The sequence below is a fragment of the Balaenoptera acutorostrata genome, chromosome 2 (assembly GCF_949987535.1).
Source record: "Balaenoptera acutorostrata chromosome 2, mBalAcu1.1, whole genome shotgun sequence".
Taxonomy (NCBI): domain Eukaryota; kingdom Metazoa; phylum Chordata; class Mammalia; order Artiodactyla; family Balaenopteridae; genus Balaenoptera; species Balaenoptera acutorostrata.
This window is the reverse complement of record NC_080065.1, coordinates 129954273-129979116: the sequence shown is the minus strand read 5'-3', so window position 1 is coordinate 129979116 and position 24844 is coordinate 129954273.

Sequence of the window (24844 nt, the reverse complement as noted above, 5' to 3'; positions counted from 1 at the left end):
AAAGGCTGTAAGAAAGAGGCACATAATTGGGTAGCACAATATGAAAAACATTGGGTCAGGACCTGTGCCAATGGGAGGGGTCTAGGAGGAAAAGGAAGATTGCAAGGGTGGACACTTGCCCTGGGGAGTGAGCGGGTCAAGACACAGACTGGGTTTCCCAATCCTGGAGTGCTCTGCCTAGGAGACAAGAACGCTTGGCTGTTTGGATAGAAAGGCTGGAGAAGCCTAGAATCCACTCATGAGGACTGTGTGGGTACTGGCATGATCCCAGGAAGGGCGAAGAGAGGTCTGCCTAAGCAGCTGCCACCTCATCGCATTCCCAAGTCTGAGCCAGGTGAACGCCCCAGTCATGCTTACTCCATGCCACAGCTTGGAACTGGATCTAGGGTGGCCAGGACATGGGAAAAAATTGATCTAGGGATGCAGAGGTGACCTGGGGATTCAGGGTGAAACCCAGGTAGGGCAGTGGCAGCCACTGTTGGTGCTTACTCAAACAGTGCCCCAGGAGCAGCCTAGACTTCTGACATCCGAAAGTCCCACCACCGCCTTGCTGAGCACCCCAGCTAAGCAAATGCTCTGGCCCCGCATGCTCCACATCACAGCCTAGCATAAGATCCAGGGTTGCTACAACAGAAGAAAAAATGTGATTCTCCCATTTAAAATTGCATTAAAAAAACCCCTAGGAATAAACTTAACCAAGGAGGTGAAGACCTATACTCTGAAAACTATAAACCACTGATAAAGGAAACTGAAGTTCATTCAAAAAAGAGGAAAGATATCCCATGTTCATGAATTGGAAGAATTAATATTGGTAATATGGCCATATTACCCCAAGCAATCTGCAGATTTAATGCAATCCCTACCAAAGTACCCATGGCATTTTTCACAAAATTAAAACAAGTAAGCCTAAAATGTATATAGAACTAATTAAGACCTCAAACTACCAAAGCAATCTTGAGGAAAAAGAACAAAGCTGGAGGTATCACCCTCCCGGATTTAAGACTATACTACAAAGATACATTAATCAAAACAGCATTGTATTGGCACAAAAACAGACACATGAATGAGTGAACAAAACAGAGAGCCCAGAAATAAACCCACACACTTATGGTCAATTAATTTACCACAAAGGAGGCAAGCATATACAATGGAAAAAAGAGTCTCTTCAATAAGTGGTGCTGGGAAAACCAGATGACCAAATGTAAAACAATGAGATTAGAACATTCCCTCAGACCATATACAAAAATAAACTCAAAATGGATTAAAATCCTAAATGTAAGACCTGAAACCATAAAACTCCTGGAAGAGAACATAGGCAGAACGGTCTTTGACATAAATCGTAGCAATAATTATTTGGATGTGTCCCCTAAGGCAAAACAAAACAAAAACCCAAACAAACTAAAGCAAAAATAAACAAATGGGAATTAATTAAACTTAAAAGCTTTTGCCTGGCAAAGGAAATCCAGCAGCAAAACAAAAAGACAACCTATTGAATGGGAAAAAATATTCCCAAATGATGACCAATAAGAGGTTAATATCCAAAATATATAAACAGCCCATACAGCTCAATATTAAAAACAAACAAAAAACAACAACCTGATTAAAAATGGGTAGAAGATCTGAATAGACATTTTTCCAAAGAAGACATATAGATGGCCAAGAGGCACATGAAAAGGTACTCAACATCATTCATCATCAGAGAAATGCAAATCAAAACCACAGTGAGATATCACCTAACACCTATCAGAAAATGTCTATGAATAAGAAATGTTGGTGAGGATGTGGATAAAAGGGAATCCATGTACACTGTTGATGTGACTGTATACTGGTGGACCCACTATGAAAAATATTATGGAGGTTCCCCAAAAAACTAAAAATAGAACTACCATATGATCCAGCAATTCTACTCCTGGCTATATATATCTGAAGAAAAGGAAAACACTACTTTGAAAAGATACATGCATTCCAATATTCATAGCACCACTATTTACAATAGCCAAGATGTGAAACGGACATACTTGTCCATTAACAGATGAATGGATACAGAAGATATAATATACATTGAATACAATGGAAATATTCTGCCATTCACAACAGTGTCGATGGACCTAGAAGGTATTATGCTTAGTGAAATAAGTCAGACAGAGAAAGACAAATTCTGTATGTTATCACTTATATGTGGAATCTGAAAATAAAACAAATGAATGTATATAACAGAACACAAACATTGTCTTTTTCTTATAGAAATAGAGAACAAACTATTGATTATCAGTGGGGAGAGGGAAGTGGGGAGGGCCAAGATAGGAGTATGGGATTAAGAGATACAAACTACTGTGTAAAAAAAAGAGAAGCAACAAGAATATATTTTACTGCACAGAGACTTATAGCCATTATCTTGTAATAACTTCTAATGGAGTATAATCTATAAAATATTGAATCACTATTTTGTACACCTGAAATTAGTATAATATTGCAAATCAACTATACCTCAATTAAAAAAAGTCATAATTAGCTAGATCTAAACAAACAGGTCTCTAATACTGACAGAGCAAAAGACTTTTGAGAATTATATATCAAAAAAAAATTTTTTTTCCTTCTGTATAGGAGGTGAACTTAATCTCAGGACTTAATAGTCTCAGTATAATTCTTCTCTTTCTCCATGGTCATAGAAGAAAATTTGTCACACCTAAAAATGGATGAAGGTGGAAGGAAATCCACATCTTCAAAGCTATCTATAATAATGGTGATATGCATGTTGTGCAAACCCATTAAAATGAATAATGGTGCCCTGATACATCATTCAAGTCATTTTACTATGGGAAATCATTCATCACAAATGCATATAAATCTGGAATTCAATTAATCATCTTATACAATGGGTTAGTCTCTTGCAATTTTTATTCTAATACATTTTTTCTTTGAATAAAATGTAGCTGTCACTGGAAAATATCAAACTAGCACTTCTCAACAAATACATATGGATTTGTAATTAAACCCAATAAAATTTATGATAGAATATAAAAAGTAGAAAGCCAAAATCCAATTAAAATTGTGATTGGAAACAATACTGGCTTACTTTTGGGCAGAGTACAACACATTTTGACTTTTAACAAATGCATTATTAGGGGTTTTAATAATGAAAGTTAACTTGAGATTTAATGGTGCATTCAGTGAATAGCTGATGGCAAGAAAAGTGTAGCAGACATTTAAAAATTCCAATGGTGATCTAATACATTTTATTAAAATAGTCAGGCATGCTACATGTTGACTTTAAAAATAATATGAAAAAGAGAAGAGATTGTGACTGGGAAAATATATGCTATATTGATGCTGGGAATATACAGCTAGACAATTAGAAACAAACAGAAATAATTATCAAGGTTTTTATTTTTTTTTCCTTTTTTTGCAAATGGTCAAATGTTACTGCTAAATGAATAACTGATTCAAAATTTTAGTGAGTTGGAGAAATCTAGCAGTGCCATTTTATTTTCCCTATTTTTTCTATTAATGTAACCCTGATGCCAGATGAATTCATTGAACTATCCACTTAATTTACAAACAAAAAGCACATTGACCTCAAGTACAATTGATAAGAAATTCTGACAATGCTACTGTTTGCTTCAATCCTCCTCCTGATCTCCCTAGAATGAACCTAATTTAGATTTCTCTTTTAAAACTGTTCATGTAACCAAAATGAAAAATATGAATTCCTCATCTCACAATGCTATTCTTACAACTATCTAGTGCCTTTGATGCACTTGTGGAGATCTGAATTAACTAGGCAATACTATTGACACTATGGGAAGTAAGAATTACAGCATACATAAGTTTGTATGTTAAATGGCAGGTAGTTATTTCAGTTTCATGTCTTGCTCCAGAAAGACATACTCTGATGCAAGCTCTTGTTTTAAGTACCACTCCCGATGAGCCCAGAGAAAGAAGGTATTTAAATTGACTCCGTTCTAAGTATACCAGGTCACAAATAAGAGTTACATTCATCCATATCCATTTTTGTCTTCTTCTCAAATTTGTACCTATTATATGAGAAAAACTGATGTATATTGTATTAGTTTCTTATTGCTACTGTTAACAGATTATCACACATTTAGTGGCTTAAAAAGACACACACTTATTATCTCATAATTCCAGAAGTCAAAAGTCCTAAAATCAAGGTGCAGGTAGGGCTTCATTATATCTGGAGGCTCCAGGGGAAAAGGCATTACGTTGCCTTCTCCAGCTTCTAGAGGCTGCCTGAATTCCTTGGCTCATCCCCTTCCTCCATCTTCCAAACCCAGTAGCATAGTATCTTCCAATCTCTTTCTCTCTCCTGCTTCCATTGGCACATCTTCTCTGACTCTTCTCTGTCATCATATCGTCTTCTTCGACTTTGACCCTCCTGCCTCTGTCTTATAAGTATTCTCGGGCCCACCAGAATAAGCCGGGATCATTTCCCCATATGAAGATCCCTAATTTAATCACAGCTGCAAAGTCCCGTTTGCTATAGAAGATAACATATTCACAGATTCTGGGGATTAGGACATGGACATTTTGGGGGCGGGGGGATTATTCAACCTACCATAGGTAAATTCGGGATATCCATTTGTTTTGTTTTCACTTTTCTTTTACTTGGAAAAATCTGCTCAAATATTCATTCATTTAGTTTTAGTATCTTCCGGCAATATCAATACTGCCTTGCCAGAGTGATCCATTAATTAAACAAAATCATATTGGCACTCATATGTGATAAACACTGTGCTAAGTGTGGGAGACACTGTGATGAATATGGCAGACAGATCCATGCTCTCAAGCAAGTTTATAGTATTTTGAGAAAAAGGCCCAAGTAAACAGGCAATTGTGTCATAGTTTACTACACCCTTTCGGATCGACAAGGACAGATGCCTAACACAGACTTAAGAAACCAGGGAAGCCTGCATGGAAGAGGTGCCATCAAGGTTGAAACCTGAAAGATAAGTACAAAAGGGGGATTGTGGGAAGCATTCCAGGCAGAGGGCACAGCATATGCAGACATATAGAGGCAAGAGAGAGCAGAGTGCCTTGGAAGATGCACAGCTGGTTCTGGAATGTAGCTAGTGAGGGAGGGAGGGAGAGGAGAGACGGATACGGAGTAGCCAGTGGCCAGCAATGGGGGCCATTAAGAGGATAAAGGGAGGCCCTGTGTAACTAAGTTTTTATTTTATGAAGAATATTCTGGTTACAGTATGGGAAAACATATTGTAGAAACAAAACAAGATTGGAGGAGGACAGAAAGCAAATTCAAGAGACTTTCTTGCTGGAATAAATTACTTCCTGTAAATGTCTGCAAATTAGTTTTTAGATTATTTCTCCAGTTCTATCTTGAACCACTCTCCTACTCAACATTTACATGACTTTCTTTCTTTCTGTACAGTGCCAACATCTTTCCTGCTTCAGGGCCCTGATGCAAGTTCTTCCCTCTGCTTAGAATACTTTTCTCCCTCTCTTAACTTGGGCAACTTAACCGATGCTTGAGGCTTGTTCTTAGAAATCACTCTTTCAAATAAGTCCACGGGGAACTCCCAAATACAGGGAGGTCTTCTGTTATCTCCTCCCATAATGTCTGGTACCTCTTCTTTGTGATATTTATTACACTTGCAATTAATTTTTATTGTCTTTCAGCCTCATAGACTGAAAATCACATGAGGCCAAGGTGAGTGAAGTCTTGTTGATGGCAATTTCCAGGGCCTAAATAAGTGCCTTACACTCCATATGCACCCAAAAAGTATTTGTGGAATAAATAAAGAATTTAAAAAATCAGTGAATGAAATGGAACAAATTGGACCACAGACCAATATTGCTTCAGTTAAAATTATGAAATTTGAAGCATAATAAAGTAATATGTGGCTTCTACTGTTAAAATTATTAAATTACAATTTTAAAATGTTTATTAAAGTACAATGTGCAAACATAAAATGCACATATCATAAATGTGTCTCCTGATGGAGTTTTGTAAATTGAATAGACTTATGTAACTAGCATTTAAATTAAAAAATTAAGAATATTTTCAGCCTTCCTGAAACATCCTTCCTACTTCCATTTTGTCACTACCCTACACCTACAAGAGCAACCGCTATCCTGACTTTTAACAATATACCTTAGCTTTGCCTGTTTTTTTTTTTTCTTTTCCTTTTTTCCTGTAAAAGGAATTATTCTCTCTGTATTTTTTAGTATGTCTGGCTGTTTTCCCCCTCAACATCATTATTTTGCAATTTAACCACACAACCATAGTTTATTTTCCATTTTTAAAAACTTTACTGAGGCATAATTCACACACTCTACAATTCAATGGTTTAAAGTATATAATTCAATGATTTTAATAAGTTCACAGAATTGTGTAGCCGTCATCACAATCTACTTTTCAAACATACTTGTCCCTTCAAGATGAAACTCCATTAGCAGTTGCTCCCAAATCCCACTCTGGTTCCAGGCAATCACTAATATACTTTATGCCTCTATAAAAACAAGTTCTTTGCCCGTTATGGACTTTCATATAAACGGAATCAACACTATATGGTCCTTTGTAACTGGCTACTTTAGCATCCCCTTTTATTGCCAAATATTCTACTGTGTGGAAATTCCACGATTTATCCATTCATTATTTGGTGAACATCTGGGTTGTTTCCACATTTTGGCTGTTCTGAATAATGCTACTATATACATTCTTATACAAGATTTTGTGTGGATGTAAGCTTCCAATTCTCTTCGGTATATAACTAGAGATAGAATTGCTGGATCATGTGATAATTTTATGTTTAATATCTTGAGGGACTGCTAGACTGTTTTATACAGTGACTGCAGCATTTTACATTCCCACCAGCAGAGTATGAGAGTTCTCATTTTTATTCATCTTTGGCAATGTTTATCTGGTTTTTTATTTTATTTTAGTCATCCTAGTGGGTATAAAGTGGTATCTCGTTATAGTTTTGCCTTGCATTTCCTTAATGACTAAAAATGTTAAACATCTTTTTAGGTGCTTATCTGCCAATTGTGTATCTTTTTTTGAAGAAATGTCTATTAAATGTACTGCCTGCTTTTGAATTGGAATTTTTTGGCCTTTTTATTATTGAGTTGTAAGAAGATATTCAAATCTCTTATGAAATCTACCATTTGCCAATACTGTCTCCAATCCTGAGGACTGTCTTTTCACTTTCCTTATAGTGTCCATGCTCAGATTATTTTTCTTTTTTTTCCCTTTTAGTCTAAGTTCCTAGGGGCTACCCCTGGGTTGGTCAAACAAGTCAAGCTTTCTTAAACAGGTAGATTTTCACCCTTTACCATTGGAGGTCTGTGTGGCTTGGGGTCTGCTGTAACAGTTCATGAAGTTTGTGTTGTTTTTCCCCATGTTCAGCCAGGGGCTGGTTGAAGGTTCCCTCTCTGTTCTCTCTTGAGAGGGTATAGCCTTCAACATGGACAGAGTCTTTCAGACCCCTAGGGGGGAGTGTGATTTTACTTTTAAGACTGGCTTTCTAGGAGGTGCCCCTGATTCAGAGTAGCTTATTGTTCAGTGTTTGCTCAGAGATATAAGCCTAACCTGACAGTGAGGCCTCTGGTTCTCTGTGCAGCTTTCAGGTCTGTCCTCTTCCTGCTCTACCTGTTCCTGTGTGAGTGCAGCCCTGATAGCCGCCCTGACCCCTAAAGTTTGCTGCGATCCCATGAGAGTTATTCTTAGCTTTATATTTCCCTGGTACTGTCTATTAACTTCTGGATGCCCTGCTGTTTTGCTTGTGTCAAGGAGCCAACATCCTCCTCTTAATTACTTTCTGCCAAGACTACAATGTTTTTTTGACGACGCGCTTAGTCATAGAGTTCTCAACATTCCACTCCAGGTCAAGCCAGCCCTCTCAGGGAGAAATGGGGAGCTCTTATTCCTTATGGCCCGACTTTTATTCTGGGAATAAACCCAGTACCCCTGCATCAGAGCTGGGAGCGGGGACTTGCTTTCCGGAAGTGACACCCACTTTTCCTGGAGGTGAACACCGTGGGTGATGGCAGCCCCTGGATGTCTCAGCTTTACCTCCCATTGTGGAAATTTCTCCCTGGAAGAAAGTCGGGACGGGGCAATCAGGGCCCATTATTCTTGGCCTGATGTACCGGGACAGAGCTTCTGTCTTACAAGTGAGAGCTGGGTTGGAGAAAGTAGACCTGATCACCTCTGCCATGCCTTCTGGAAGTAAACCTTCTGCAACACTGGGTGGGGATCAGGAAAGGTGGCAGCCTTCCTTCCTCTCCCAGGTTGAAACTGTAGCCTCAAACTGGGACAGGGAGGAGAGTGAGCTCAGGTCTTCTTGGCTTGACCTGCCTGGAATAGAGTACCTGGGGTGAGGTTTCCAAAACACTACCTGGGGAGCATAAGGAAATGGATCAAATGCCATGGAATGATTGTTCTGAGATTTAGTAGATCTTCATGAGTGAATTTTATTTTTCATTTGCTGTGTGCCCTTAGTATATTTTACTGAGAACTTAAATGATTTTTTTAAAAATAAGTTTTATCAATAAAATTGTTGTTTTATTGGGAGCGGGCCCATCCATCTCCTTCATCATTCTGAAATTCCTGCTCTATCCCTGTCCTCTATAGTTTGCTTATACTCACTGTTGTTTACCCAGTGTTATATAGAAACTTGTTATTCCACTGGGTATTTGTAGAAAATCTATTTATGCATTGTATGTTGATAGACATTTAGGTAAGCTTCCCGTCTATGGTATTGTAAACACACTGCCATTACAGTGTACTCATGTCTCTTGGTGAAAGCACAGGCACATTTCTGTTGGATATTTACAGAGAAGTGGAATTGCTGGTCTTATGTTATATGCACATTTAGCATTAGCATATACTGCTGAATAGTCTTCCAGAGTCCTTACACCAGTTTACACTCCTACCAGAAGTTTCTGAAAACTCTGGATGCTTCCTGTCATCACTGATACTTTTTATTGTTTTGCTATTTTTGTCTATTCAATTTAGTGTGTGTGTAGTCAAGTATCACACTGTGGCTTTAATTTATACTTCTCTGATGACTAACAAAGTTGATCGCATCTTCATATTTTCATTGAAAGTTTGAATTGTTCTCTTTGTGAATTACCTGTATGAGATTTTTTTACCTAATTTTCTATTGGGTTGTCTGTCTTGCTAATTGATTTGTACAAGCTCTTTACATATTATCAATGCCCTATTATTTGTAAAAAGAAGAGGAAATGCATGAACAATGAGTCTGATAGATGTATTTTGAGATAATGTTAAGAAAATCTTACTTTGTCCCAGCTTACCCTTTCCCCTCCCCGTGTCTTCAAGTCCATTCTCTAGTAGGTCTGCGTCTTTATTCCCATCCTGCCCCTAGGTTCTTCATGATCTTTTTTTTTTTTTTTTTTAGATTCCATATATATGTGTTAGCATACAGTATTTGTATTTCTCTTATATGCACTACCAAATGTAAAACCGATAGCTAGTGGGAAGCAGCCGCATAGCACAGGGAGATCAGCTCAGTGCTTTGTACCACCTAGAGGGGTGGGACAGGGAGGGTTGGAGGGAGGGAGAGGCAAGAGGGAAGAGATACGGGGATATATGCATATGTATAGCTGATTCACTTTGTTATACAGCAGAAACTAACACACGATTTTAAAGCAATTATACTCCCATAAAGATGTTCAAAAAAAAATCTCAAATCTAAGAGGTGATTTTTAAAAAAAAAGAGTTGGTAGATGGGGTTAAAAAAATGTGAGGCATTTTAGAAGTTGAAAAATACTCTCAAGTTAAATGGTTGTTATTTATAGTCATTTAGGGTCTCGGATACTATTGAAGATTAGATGAATCTCTACTCTAAAACTCCTGTAACAATAAGCCATAATTTTCAATGAGTTCTAGGCACTATGCTAAATGCTTTGCATTCATCACATTTAATGCTTCCAATCCTGTAGGGAAGATTTTATTAAGTCCATTCTAAAGGGAAGAAAGTGAGGCAAATTTGTCCAAGATCACACACTGGGACTAAGGATTGTTGACACCATAATCTGAGTAATACCAAACTATAGAAAAAGACAAATCGGTATTCCAAATATACAGAACTATTGATGAAAAAAAGATATTTAAGAGATAGAAAATAGGTCTTAAAAGAAAATGTTAAATAAAATTAGTGTAATTTATCTTGAAGAATAAAGTTGTGTCTAAAATAATGCTTTTAAGTACTAAAAAGATGTTTTATTAGAAAAAAGCCTTGGAAACTATAAGATATGGAAAAAAGATGCATACATATTGAAGCATGCAGGATTTCAATTATTAACAATAATAATTTCCCTGGTAATTGTTGATAGCAATTCAAAAATTATTGAGGACCACATTCAAAGCTTAACCTCATTACCTTGTTGCTCAGTATTCCTTTCAGCCCCTTACAACTGTCCAACAAATTGCTAGGTCCCAGATACATTTTCGTGCCTCTCTGACTTTTTGTATACACAGAATGTTTTAACTCATCTTCTTAATTTGATGTCTTACTTATACAAGATCTTATTTAAATACCACCTGCTCTGTGAAGCCCTCCCTAATTTTGCCTCCATATCCAGGAAAAAGTCTCATATCTCTTTAAATAAGTTTTAATGGAAGTACATATCCTGTGCTGTAACTGAATGAATTATTTATATATTTATCTCTCCCACAGGATTGAGAGCTTCGTGGAGGGAAGGATCTTTCCATCATTATCTGTAGTTGGCATGTGGTAATTACTTAAGAAATATTATGTAATAAATGTTAGTGCCACAAATGTGCCAGAAGTCGGGTACAGTAAGTCGCCTACATACGAACCTTCAAGTTGCGAACCTTCAAGGATGTGAACATGCATTCTCATGTCCAATCATGTAAGTTAGTTCACATGTCTGGCATACACTGTCACGTTTGTGCATCCTCTACAAGTGGTTGTGCTTTTGTGTACTTTACCGTACAGCACTGTACAGAGTACAGTAGTACAGTATCTTTATTTCAAGGCCAGGATGTCTGGAAGCAAGTGTAAAAGCAGCGGTGATGTAGCTGGTATCTCCTATTGCTGATGATCCTTTGTCTCTACCATCTCCCACCTCCTCTCCCTCCTCCAGTCAGTAACTCTTCTTGCCTGTTCACTGTATGCCAGCCCCTGTATGCCAGCTATTATACTTTTCTACTGTACTTTCAAGGTACTGTACTGCAAGATTAATAATGTTTTCTTTATTTTTGTTTGTTTTTTATGTATTATTTGTGTGAAAAGTATTATAAACCTATTACAGTACAGTACTATATAGCCAATTGTGTTAGTTGGGTCCCTAGGCTAACTTTGCTGGACTTACGAACGCACTCTTGGAATGGAACTTGTTCATGAATGTAGGGGACTTACTGTATATTGGAAGACAGAAAAAAAAAAAAAAAAAGTTCCTGGCACTATGAGATACAGCAGCTGACACTTGGCCTCAGTATTGAGGGACAAGAAGGAGGGCAAGGACCCCAGAGAAAGGAGAGTATCTACCCAAGTTAAATGGAACCCACTCTTGAGTTCTGGCCAGTTGTTTCTAAGTTAGAATGCAGACCCCATATTGACAAATAGTAAGGTAAATCAAGAGAAGCTGAATTCCAAATCTGTCCATCCATCCATTCATCCATATATGTGTGTCTATGTGTTTGTATGAAACCTCCTGATGTTTACATCTTGCAAAGTAATTTTTAAAAATCACTTTGCATGCCAAAAAACAACAACAACAAAATATATCTATAGGTAAGATTGGGCTAGTATGTCTCCAATTTGTAATTACTGGCACAAAGGAATATTTCTAAACATCTAGTAAAGGATTTTGCTACCTCTGTTTCCAAGAAACTTAGGAAAACGTTTGAAAGGTCTCTAATAAAACTCAGGATACTATAGCCTGAAATGGTCTGGAGAGGACTACTTGTCAATCTGTTGTTAGATAACTTAGTCATTAACTTCAAGTCATCTCAGAGGAGACCATCTTGTAGGACCCCTCCTACTCTAGAATCTGACATTCTGTGAGATAACTCACTAGGGAAAACATTCGGTGGGCTAAAATATGACCCTGTATTTGCACTTTCTGTTTCATAAAGCATATCAGATTCTACCAGGGCCTTACGTAAGCACTGTGTGTACTCATGAGATTTTTGGAGGGCCCTGAGGGCTGACAGATCATGGATGGTGAACTGGCTTACTAAGCACACAGTTAGCTGGTTTTTCCAACCTTACAAAAATCAGACAAAACAAACAGACAGACAACAACCAAAATTCAATGTCATCCTTCTGAACACATCTCGTGAATACCAATCAGTAGTTTAGTTTGACTAAGCTTTCAGTGATGAAAGCAAAGAGTTTCCAACTTTTGCCTAAATATGTTTAATCATACAAAAACAAAAAGACCAACTCTTATGTGGAATAGACCTATAACTCTTGATATCATAAGATTCATTCAGTAACCAGCCTCATGGAGTTTTTATAAAGATTAAGTGGGATTCCATAAAGAAAGAACTTAACATTGCATCTTGGAACATAGTAGTGGCTTGATAACTATTGGTAATTCTTTTAATTTTATTATTTAGCAAGCTACCCAAACATTAAAAAAATGTGTAATTTAAAAATAAATGGTTATTATCTGGTTATTTTTAAGGATGATTGTAGGAAATTTCTCATGCCAAAGTTGATAGGATGTCATTCCAGGATAGTTAATTGGAAGCCATCAGAAATAGCAAAGCAGGGTGCAGGGATGAACAGGCTTACCTGCAGGCTTTCTCATTCCCATTTGAACTCCCCAATCATTTTGCTCTAATCCCCTGATGATTCAGATCATACACTCCCCATGCTCAAGGGAATATGGGATTTACTAAAGTGCCTGGAGAGAATCGGAATCTACTTCACATATTCTCAGGCTTCAAGTTGAGAATTTCAGACACTATGTCTGGATGAGTGTCCGTTACATTTATAGGACCATAGAATTTACAATGAAATATAAATTAATGTTTTAAAAATAAATACTGAATTTTTGAGTGGAGAATAGTACAACAATATTGAGTTATAATTATCAGGATTAAACTTTTAAATGTAAACATTAAAAATGTATTAAAATTTTTGAAACTCTATTTTGGGATTTCTTCATTTTTAACATACCAGATTTCTTAAGTAAGTGAGGTGACCTGGGCCTCTCTTCATCTTTGAGATGGTCTGTGATCCTACAGCCCTTTTCATAGAGTAGGTTTGTTAGATGGTAAGCTCCTTTAGGTCAAATGTCCATTTCCAGGATAGGGACATTTTTCTTCATTTATTTATTACCTCGTGTTTTGCACACAATCATTTCTCTGTAGCCACTCCAAGAACAAATAATACAACTTCCTTGAAGGTTGCTGCATTGCTCTGTTGATTACACTGCCTTAGTTTACAATGTTAGCAGAAGCAGTAGAGAAAATTACTTTTCTTTCTAGCAATTTTGGTGATATTTTTGATATACAACTGATGTTAGAGGTAGAAACTATGCAATCATTTGGAAAAAATGAAGCCATTTCAGTGAAATGAAAAGCGTTTCTGATACTCGTATGTAGCATGACTGGTATATAAAACATTCTGATATTATGCTTTATTCCTCTTGTTCTCTCTACATATATACTCACATACACACATATCCACACATCTTATGGAAAAGATGAGTCACTGGAAAGAAAAATGCCTTCAGGTTGTCTGAGATGAGCAGTGGGTGCAGTACTTGCAGTAAGGTTGCCAGATAAAACACAAGATGCCCAGTTAAATTTGAACTTCAGATAAACAACAAGTAATTGCCTTAGAATAAGTGTATAGTATATATTTAGTGTAAATATAATTCACATAATGCTGGCAACTCTACGTAGATTGGCAGCTCTAACTTGGAGATAAAGAAAGAAGAGAACCACCCTATTTGAAGCAGCCATGTGAAGAGTGGGTGAGAGAATTCACACAGAAGTGACACGCATGCTGTATCTGACACATAGTAGGTGCTCAGTAAATGCCAGCTTTGAACATTCTCCAGGTGGATAGGGTAAGTGGGAAATCCTCCTTTCAGATCCTCTTGAAGGAGAAGAGAAGCTTGGAAACTCCCAAAACAAAGTTACCACACTCTGGCATATTTTAAATATTTATATTTAACAAATGAACATCTGTAGCACCATTAAAACCCCGAGGTGATATTATGAGATTTTCTTCAATATTAATTCATTAGGCTTGAGGTGCTGTGTTGTCCAGTGGTGGTTAGAAGTTTAAAATTGCCTGACAGCTTCCACCTTCCACATTGCCAGTTCATCATTTTGACTGTTAAAATCACTTGGCCCTTGGTGACTACAGGGTCTGTGGTGCTGAAAGGCTCTATTCTCATCTGGCAAATAAAGAAACTGAGGTCTAAAAATGTAATGTGCAGCACAGGCTCAGAAAGCCAGAAATGATGGGACAGGGGTGAGAACACAGGGTCAGCACTTGCTTCATTGGCTGAGACCTGCACAATCACACAGGGCCCCCTGTTCAGAAGGACCTTGGCCTTGCGCTTTAGTGCTTTGCAGTCACTGTCTTGAAATTCTTAGTAATTCTGTCTTTGAATTTGTGTTTTGTACATCAATGGGACAATGGACCTTGCCCCGGGGCTTAGAGCCTCAGCTCTTACGCAGTCTTCCTTCCTACTGTCTCCTCAGAAGGGGTTCTTGGCTGCTTCCTCCTCTAACCCCTGCACCCCCTCACCCCATCCACTGGCACTATCTTCCTCTGGAAGGGACCTGGCTGCCAAAAGAATATCTCACCAGGTGAGCACAGTACCTGGTGTCTCAGGGTGGGGCATGCTGGCAGCTGTCTCCAGCCTGGGCTGGCAGAATCATAGCACAGCTGGTGGGTGGCTGGCCAGAGGTCACATCTGTGCAAATAACAAGCCTCTCCCTTGTCCATGATCCAGGTAACAAGCAGTCCTGGCATGGAGGATGCAATACCTTTGAGAGTCACTTCCCCCTGTTGTTTGGTGGCAATGGGTCTGAGGGAAGGGACATGACCGGTTCAACTTCCCTAGATGCTGCCCCACTGGGACACCACATGTCAGTCTGGTGGCTTCAAAAGGGGGAAGCCAGCAGCCTTCAGGCCTGAACAAGGCCACATGTGCCCACTGTGGGCAGTGGAGACCCTGGGAACTTGAAGGATCTTACTCAGTGCATAAGTATCCCTGTGGCATAGGGACCACTCCCTTGGGCCCTCTCCATGCCTGGGTCAGAAAGACTTCTCTTCCTCCTTCCAAGGTTCCTGAGCCTCATCTATGTTTGTCTCTTCTGCTCGTTCAAGACATCCTTCAGGGAAATATAAATTGTGTGATTTCCATGATTTTGAACATGAGTTAAATATTCTGATGTTTGTATTTAAAGTTGGCATTCCACAATATAAACAGGGAAGCTCATGCTAACAATTTAACATTTTAATTTTTCTTTACTTAAAACAACATTGAAAAGTAAATAAAAACACCACGGCAAGTTGAGAAAGAAGTTGCCAGTGACAGGTAAAAAGCTTCATATTTTAGTACCTTTAACAGAAACTTTTCCTGCTTTTAGAACAAGGGCCCTCATGTTGTATATTTTGCACTGGGTCCTGCCAATTATGTAGCCCGTCTTGCCCAAGACTACTGCTTCATGATCAAATTGCCATTCCAGCCAGCAGGGTCTCCTAGCGAAGAGACTTCTGGCTTCAATGCCCCTTCTCTCTGTCCCACATAGATCAAGTGTTGATTTAACACATCATGTTATAAAGAGAAAATTTACCTGAACAAGGATCTGTCTTAGAATATCACAATGAGACTAAAGGTAGTGCAACAATCCTCCTGCTATTTTGGTACTCTCAGGTTATTGGGTAAATTGCCATGTAATTTAGAGGCTGCTCTATAAAAGCTAAAAGTATTTTATTCATTTTACCTTCCACATATAGTTGCATGAAATGCAGGAGAGGCTCAATAAAGGGTTAATGAATACATGAGGAATTTGTAGGAAGTGATATTGTGATATTGTGTGGTGATTATTAAGGATTTCTTTAGAATCAGCCAGACCACTACGTATTTCTCTTAAAAAGTTTTTTTTTTTTCCTACGTTGTGTTGGCTAATGAGTGTAATACAACATCAGAATTATGGAAGAGGCAACAATGCAATCAACTTAGGTGTCAGAATCATATGGGCTTGCTCCATCAATCTCTGGATGTAAGAGTTTGGTTAAATCACTTAGCTAAGTGAAAGTTTTGTCATCTGGGAGGAGATCAAGACGATGGAGTAAGAGAACATGCAGCTTAACTTCCCCCCCAACAAACACTTCAAAAATACATCTATATGAGAGACAAATCTCACTGAAAACTAACTGGAAACTGGCAGAAAGACTTCTGTACAACAAAGGCAATAAGAAAGATACACACTAATTGGGTAGGACAGGAAGAAGGACCTGTGCCCCAGAGAGAGGACTCAGAGGAAAAGGGAGATTGCAGGCGTGGACACCCACACTGGGGAAAGAGTGGGTTGAGCCACAGAGTGGCCATCCTAGTCGTGGGGTCCTATGTGGAGGAGACAAGCCCCCTTGGCTGGTTGGAAGACCACTGGGAGAGATAGAAAGTCTGGAGAAGCCTGGATTCCACTCAGGAGGAGCACATGTGTACTGGCTTGCCCCCAGGCAGGGCGGAGAGAGGTCTGCTCTAGCGGCTGCCAGGTTTCCCACAGCCACCTTCCCCTGCACCCTAGACTGAGCTGAGCGAAGTCTCCGACCTTGCTCACTCCATACCACAGTGCAGCACTGGACCTGGGGCAGTCACGACCAGGGAAAAGACTTGACTGGAGATGCAGAGGTGACCCGATCCTGGGGTGGAGTCCGAATGGGGCAGTGGTGGCTGTTGCTGGTGCTTTCTCAAGCAGCGCCCTAGAGGCTACCTAGATTTCTGATGATACACACTCTGCCATAGCTCATCCCCAATACACGAATAGAAACCACACAAGCCCTTCCTCCCCTGTAGAACAGTTTCACAACAGAGTGGGAGTTGGCAGAGGCTGGGGATAGTCATCAGCTGTGAGAGACAAAGGGGTCTTGCTCCTGAGGCAGGGCTGAGAGAGGTCATCTCTAGCGGTTGCCCGGTCTCCTGTGACTGGCTCACCATGCGCCCCAGCTAAACCTGAGCAAATGCTCTGGATAGGCTCACTCCATGCTGTAGTATAGCAATGGATCCAGGCCAGCCAGGTTCAGGGAAAAGGCTTGACCTTGGGATGCAGAGGTGACTCAGTTCCAGGGCAGAGCCCAGCTGGAGCAGCAGTGGCCATTGTTGTCACTAACTCAAGCAGCGCCCCAGAGGCAGACCAGATTTCTGATGGCAGCTACTGTGCCACAGGTCACACCCTTCCCTATACACACAGAGAAACCACACAGGACCCACCTTCCCTGAGGAACAGTTCCACAACAGGGCAGGAGCTGGCAGAGGCTGGGGGCAGCAATCAGCTGTGAGAGACAAAGGGGTCTTGCCCCCAAGGCAGGACAGAGAGGTCTGCCCTAGCAGCTGCTGGGTTTCCCATGACCACCTCACTGCATGATCTAGCCCAAGTTGAGCGAATGCTCCAGCCTGCTCAGTCCACACTGCAGTGCAGCACTAGATCTGGGGCAGCCATGATCATTGAAAAGACTCAACAGTGGGCTATGTCTGAGTAGAGCTACAGATGCCTACACAGGCAGCACATCTGATTTCTGTATGCACATGGGCCCACTTGCTTCATCACTCCACTCCTCTGGGGTAAAGTCCTGGTGTGAGGAGCAAGAAAACACACACTTAAAGGGAACAGAGCCAGCTTGAGTGCAACCCTCAGGGCTTCTGCTCTAACCACTTGGGATCAGACCCCAACCCTGAAAGGGCAGTGATAGCCACTGAGCAGTAAGGAAGTCCTATCTCACACCCATTACTAGCTCTAGCCTCTCCATCTCCAGCCCCACTTCTTGCCAGGGTGATAGTTGCTAACACAACCTGAGGAAAGATGTGGCTAGTGCCTGCATCAAGTCCAGCCCTCCCACCAAAGGCTGTGTGCATAGAAATGTTCACTCTTAAGGAGGGATGCTTAAGGATGCTTTGAGACTGTAATAGGTAATTATTGCACCTAAATCCATTGAGGCAGAGAAAGTTAAGTGGAAAGGCAAAGGAACTACTCCCAATTAAAAAAGAGAAAATCCATGAAAGAATAAATAATGAAACAGAAATAAACAATTGCCAGATAAAGAATTTTTAAAAATTGATAATAAAAATGGTAATTGAACTAGGGAAAAGAATTGATCTAAAAACTGAATATTTTAACAAGGAACTAGAAGATATTCAAAGACCCAATCAAAAATAAAAAATTCAATATCTAAAATTAAAAGAAAAATATACTAGAAGGGATGGAGAGCAGACTAAGTGATACAGAAGAATGTATAAGTGATCTGGAGATAGAATAATGGAAACCATCCATCAGAATAGCAGACTGAAAGACAAATTAAGAAAAAAAGAGTAACATACAAGATCTATGGAACAATATTAAATGTGCCAATATTTGCATTACAGGGGTTCCAGAAGGAGAAGAAAGAGAGAAGGGTATTGAAAATGTATTTGAAGAAATTATGGCCGAAAACTTCCCAAACCTAAAGAACAAAACAGATATCCAGGTAGAGGAAGCACAGAGGGATCCCAAAAGATGAACCCAAACACACCTATAACAAGACATATCATAATTAAATGGCAGACATTATGTATAAAGAGAGAATTTTAAAGGTTGCAAGAGAAAAACAAAGAGTCATATTCAAGGGAATCCCATAAGGCTATCAGTTGATTTCTGTACAGAAACATTGCATCACTGAAGGGAGTGACATGATATATTCAAAGTGCTTAAAGGGAAAAAAAATACCAAGCTAGGATACTCTACCCAGCAGATTATCATTTAGAAGAGAAGGAGAGGTAAAGAACTTCTCAGGCAAGCAAAAACTAAAATAATTCATCAATACTAAACCTACCCAAAAATAAATGTTGCAGGATCTTCATTAAATGGAAAAGAAGTAAGAATCTACAGGAAAAGAAAAATACAACTAGGAAAGGCAAATATATATTAAAAATTGAGGATCAACCACTTAAATAAGCCAGTACATAGATTATAAGACAAAAAATTATAGAAGTAACTATAAGCACAATAAACAGTAAAGGGATAGGCATAAAGATGTAAAATATGACATCAAAAATACAAAATGTGGGGTAGGGGAGAAAAAAGTAGATCATTTAGAATGTGTTTGAACTTAAAATGACTATCAGCTTAAATCACGTAGATATAATTATGCGTCAATTATAATTATGGTAGCCACATATCAAAAACCTAAAATGGATACACAAAAATCAAAAAGAAAGGAACCCATGCATACTACTAAAGAAAATCATCAAAACTCAATGGGAGAAACAAAAAGAAGAAATGAACAGAGGAGAGCTTCAAAAACAGCTGGAAACAAGTAATAGAATGGCAATAAGTACATACCTAGCAATAATTACTTTAAATGTCAATGGACTAAATGCTCTGATCAAAAGACACAGGGTAGCTGATTAGATCAAAACAAAAAACAAACAAAAAAACCCAGACCCTTAAATATGCTGCCTGCAAGAGACTCACTTCAGTATTAAACACACTGAGACTGAAAGTGAGAGGATGGAAAAAGATATATTATTCAAACAGAAAGGACAAGAAAGCTGGGATGGGGATACTTATATCAGATGTAATAGACTTTAACACAAAGGCTGTAACAAAAGACAAAGAAGAGGGACTTCCCTGGTGGTGCAGTGGTTAAGAATCTGCCTGCCAATGCAGGGGACACAGGTTCAAGCCCTGGTCCAGGAAGATCCCACATGCCACGGAGCAACTAAGCCCATGCACCACAACTACTGAGCCTGCGCTCTAGAGTAGCCCCTGCTCACCACAACTAGAGAAAGCCTGTGTGCAGCAACGAAAACCCCATGCAGCCAAAAATAAATATAATTAATTAATTAATTAATTAATTTTAAAAAAAGACAAAGAAGGGCATTATATAATGATAAAGGGATCAATACAAGAAGAGTACATTATACTCGTTAACATATATACACCCAATACAGGAACACCTAAATAGATAAAGCAAATACTAACAGACATAATGGGAGAAACTGATAATAATACAATAATAGTAGAAGATTTTAACACTCCACTGGCAGCAATGGAAATACCATCTAGACAGAATATAAATAAGGTAACAGTGGTCTTAAATGATGCAATAGACTGGTTGGACTTAACTGATATCTACAGGACATTACATCCAAAAACAGCAGAATACACATTCTTTTCAAGTGTACATGTAACATTCTCCAGCACAGATCATATCTAGGTCACAAAACAAACCTCAACAAATTCAAGAGGATAGAAATTTTATCAAGCATTTTGTCCGACAACAAGGATATGAAACTACAAATCAACTACAGGAAGAAAAATGGGAAAAGCACAAACACGTGAAGACTAAATAACATGCTAAAAAACACAAAACAAACAAAAAAACAATGGGTCAATGATGAAATCAAAGAGGAAATCTGAAAATATGCCAAATCAAAATGGAAACACAAATTTCCAAAAAAATCTATGGAATGCAGCAAAAGCAGTTCTAAGAGGGAAGTTCATAGCAATGCAGGCCTTCCTCAAGAAATAAAGAAATTTTCAAATAAACAACTTAACCTACCATCTAAATGAATTAGAAAAAGAATGAACAAAGCCCAAGTTCAGCAAAGCCCAAGATCAGAGAGGAAATAAATAAAAATAGAGATTAAAGAAAAACAATAGAAAAGGTCAATAAAGCTAAGAGCTGTTTTTCTTGAAAAGATAAACCAAATTTATAAAATTTTAGCCAGGCTTACAAAGAAGAAAAAAGACAGGATCCAAATAAACAAAATAGGAGATGAAAGAGAAGAAATAACAACTGATCCCACAGAGATACCAAAAAATCATAAGAGAATCCTGTGAACAGTTATGTGCCAAAAAAGTAGATAACTTAGAAGAAACAGGCAAATTTCTAGTAACATACAATCTTCCAAACTGAATGAGAAAGAAACAGAGAATCTGAACAGACTGATCACTAGTAGTGAAACTGAATTTGTAATTAAAAATCCCCACCAAGCAAAAGTCCAGGGCTGGATGGCTTCACAGGGGAATTCTACCAAACATACAAAAAAGAATGAATACCAATTCTTTTCAAACTATTCCAAAAAATTAAAGAAGAGGGAATACTCCCAAATTAAATTGACTAAACCCCATTACCTTGATAACAAAAGCAGACAAAGACATTACAAAAAAAGAAAATTATAGGCTAATATCTTTGATGAATATAGATGTAAAAATCCTCAACAAAATATTAGCGAACCAAATCCAACAATACTTATAAAGGATCATGCACCACGATCAAGTTGGATTTATTTCAGTGTCACAAGGATTGTTCAACATACACAAATCAATCAATGTGATACACCACATTAACAAAAAGAAGGATAAAAGTCACATGATTATTTCAATAAATGCACAAAAAACATTTGACAAAATTCAAAATCCATTCATGACAAACTCTCTCATCAAACTGGGTATAGATGGAACATATCTAACATAATAAAGGCCATTTACAACAAATGCACAGCCAAAATAATACTCAATGGTGACAAGCTGAAAGCCTTCCCACTAAACTCAGGAAAAAGGCAAGAATGCCCAGTCTTACTGCTTCTATTTCACATAGTATTGGAAGTCAGAACCACAATAATTGGACAAGGAAAAGAAATAAATTGTATCCAAAATGGAAAGAAGGTGTTAAAACTGTCTCTATTTGCAGATGACATGACACTCTACATATCCTCAATTCACCACTGAAAAACTATTAGAACTAATAAATGAATTCAGCAAGGTTGCAGGATACAAGATTAATATATAGAAATCTGTTGTGTTCCTACACACTAATAATGAATTATCATTAAAAAAATTAAAAATCAGTTCCATTTAAAATCATATCAAAAAAATAAAATGCCCATGAATAAACTTATCCAAGGATTTGAAAAACCTATAGTCTGGAAACTATAATACTTTGATGAAGGAAACTGATAAAAATTCAATGAAATGAAAAGATAGCCCATGTTCTTAGATTAGAAGAATTAACATAGTTAAAATCGCCATCCTACCCAAAGTAATCTACAGATTCAATACAATCCCTATCAAAATACTCATGACATTTTTAACAGAACTAGAACAAATAATCCTAAAATTCACATGGAACCACAAAAGACCCTAAATTACCAAAGCAATCTTGAGAAAAAAGAACAAAGCTGGAGGTACCATGCTCCCAGATTCCAACACTACAAGGCTACAGTAATCCAAACAGCATGGTATTGGCACAAAAACAGACACACAGTTCAATGGAACAGAATAGAGAGCCCAGAAATAAACCTGCACACCTATGGTTAATTAATATACCACAAAAGAGGCAAGAATATTCAATGGAGAAAAGACAGTCTCTTCATTAAGTGGTGTTGGGAAAACTGGGCAACTATATGTAAAACAACAGGATTAGAACATTACCTCATGCCATATATAAAAATAAACTCAAAATGACTTATAGCTACTTTATTTATTTTTTATTTATTTATTTATTTTTGGCTGTGTTGGGTCTTCGGTTCGTGCGAGGGCTTTCTCCGGCTACGGCAAGCGGGGGCCACTCTTCATCGCGGTGCGGGGACCGCTCTTCATTGCGGTGCGCGGGCCTTTCACCATCACGGCCCCTCCCGTTGCGGGGCACAGGCTCCAGACGCGCAGGCTCAGCAGTTGTGGCTCACAGGCCCAGCTGCTCCGCGGCATGCGGGATCCTCCCAGACCAGGGCTCGAACCCGTGTCCCCTGCATCAGCAGGCAGACTCTCAACCACTGCGCCACCAGGGAAGCCCAAAATGACTTAAATACCTAATGTAAGACCTGAAATTATAAAACTGGAAGAGAACATATGCAGAACACTTTTTTACATAAATTGTAGCAATATTTTTTTTAGATATCTTTCTTAAGGCAAAAGAAATAAAAGCAAAAACACACAAATGGGTCCTAATTAAACTTAAGAGCTTTTGCACAGCAAAGGAAACCATCAGGAAAACAGAAAGACAACCTATGGAGTGGGATAAAATATTTGCAAATGATATGTCCAGCAAGGGGTTAATAACCAAGAATATATAAACATCTCGTACAACTCCATATCAACAAAACAAAACAAACAACCCAAACAAAAAGTGGGAAGAAGTCCTAAATAGATATTTTTCCAAAGAAGACATACAGATGGCTAACAGGCACATATAAAGATGTTCAACCTCACTAATTATTAGAGAAGTGCAAATCAAAATAATCATGGGATATCACCTCACACCTGTCTTCAGAATGGCTGTCATCAGAAAGTCTACAAGTAGCTGTTTGCAGGAATTTGTGCACTGACTAAGGAAAACAATATGGAGATGTCTCAAACAACTAAAAATAGAGGTACCACATGATCCAGGAACTCCACTCCTGAGTATATATCCGGAAAAAATGAAAACACTAACTTGAAAAGGTACACGTACGCCAATTAGCAGGACTATTTACAATAGCTAAGATACACAAGCAACCCAAACGCCCAACAACAGACAAATGGATAAAGAAGCTATGGTATATATGTACAATGGAATATTACTCAGATGTAAAAAAAAAGAAATTTGCAGCAGTGTGGAGGAACCTAGAGAATGTTATGCTTAGTGACATAAGTAGACAAAGACACATACTTGTATGTGGAATCTAAAAAATAACACAAATGAGTACATATGCAAAACAGAAACAGATTCACAGATTACAAAACAAACTAGTGTCAACCAAAGGGAAGAGGAAATGGGTTGGTATATTAGGGGTATGGGATTAAGAAATACAAACTACTCTGTATAAAACAGATAAGCAACAAGGATATATTGTACAGCACAGGGAATTATAACCATTATCTTGTAATAACTGTTAATGGAGTATAATCTGTAAAAATACTGAATCACTGTGCTGTACATCTGAAACCAATGTAATATTGTAAATCAACCAAACTTCAATAAAAACTTGTCACCTGGAATAGGAGAGTCTATTGTTACTCCTGGTCATTTTGCAAGTTAATTCTGATAACACTCAAGGTGGATGGCATTCAGCAATCTTTTGTTCCCCTAAATAGTGCTTTAACTTATTTTGCCATTTACAAAAATTTATTAAGCATATGCAATGTCATTGTACTTGGTATACATCCATGAACAAAACAAACTAAGATACCTATTCACATGGAGATTGCATTCTAGCAAAGTTTTTATTATTGTGCCAATTAAAAAAAATACACTAAAGTAAAAGAAATAGCACAATGATCTCTGATGTACTAAGTACTCATCTGCAATATTTATCAATGCTTGCTAATCTTAATTCCAGTACTCCTCATGGGTTTTTTTACTGAAATATTTTAAAACTAATCTCAGGCATCATTCATTTCATCTGTAAATTTTTCAGTTGCCCAAATACACTATATATATATTATATATATGTATATATATGCATATATATATACATATACAAAGTATAACCAAATATACAATAATTCCATAAATCATGATACATTCAGTTCATTTTCAAAATTCCACAAGTGTTCTCAAAAATGCCTTTTTTTAGTCATTGTCTTACTCGATTCAGGTTCTAAACAACTCTGATATACTGTATCTTATTTTTATGTCTCTTAAGTCTTTCTCATTTT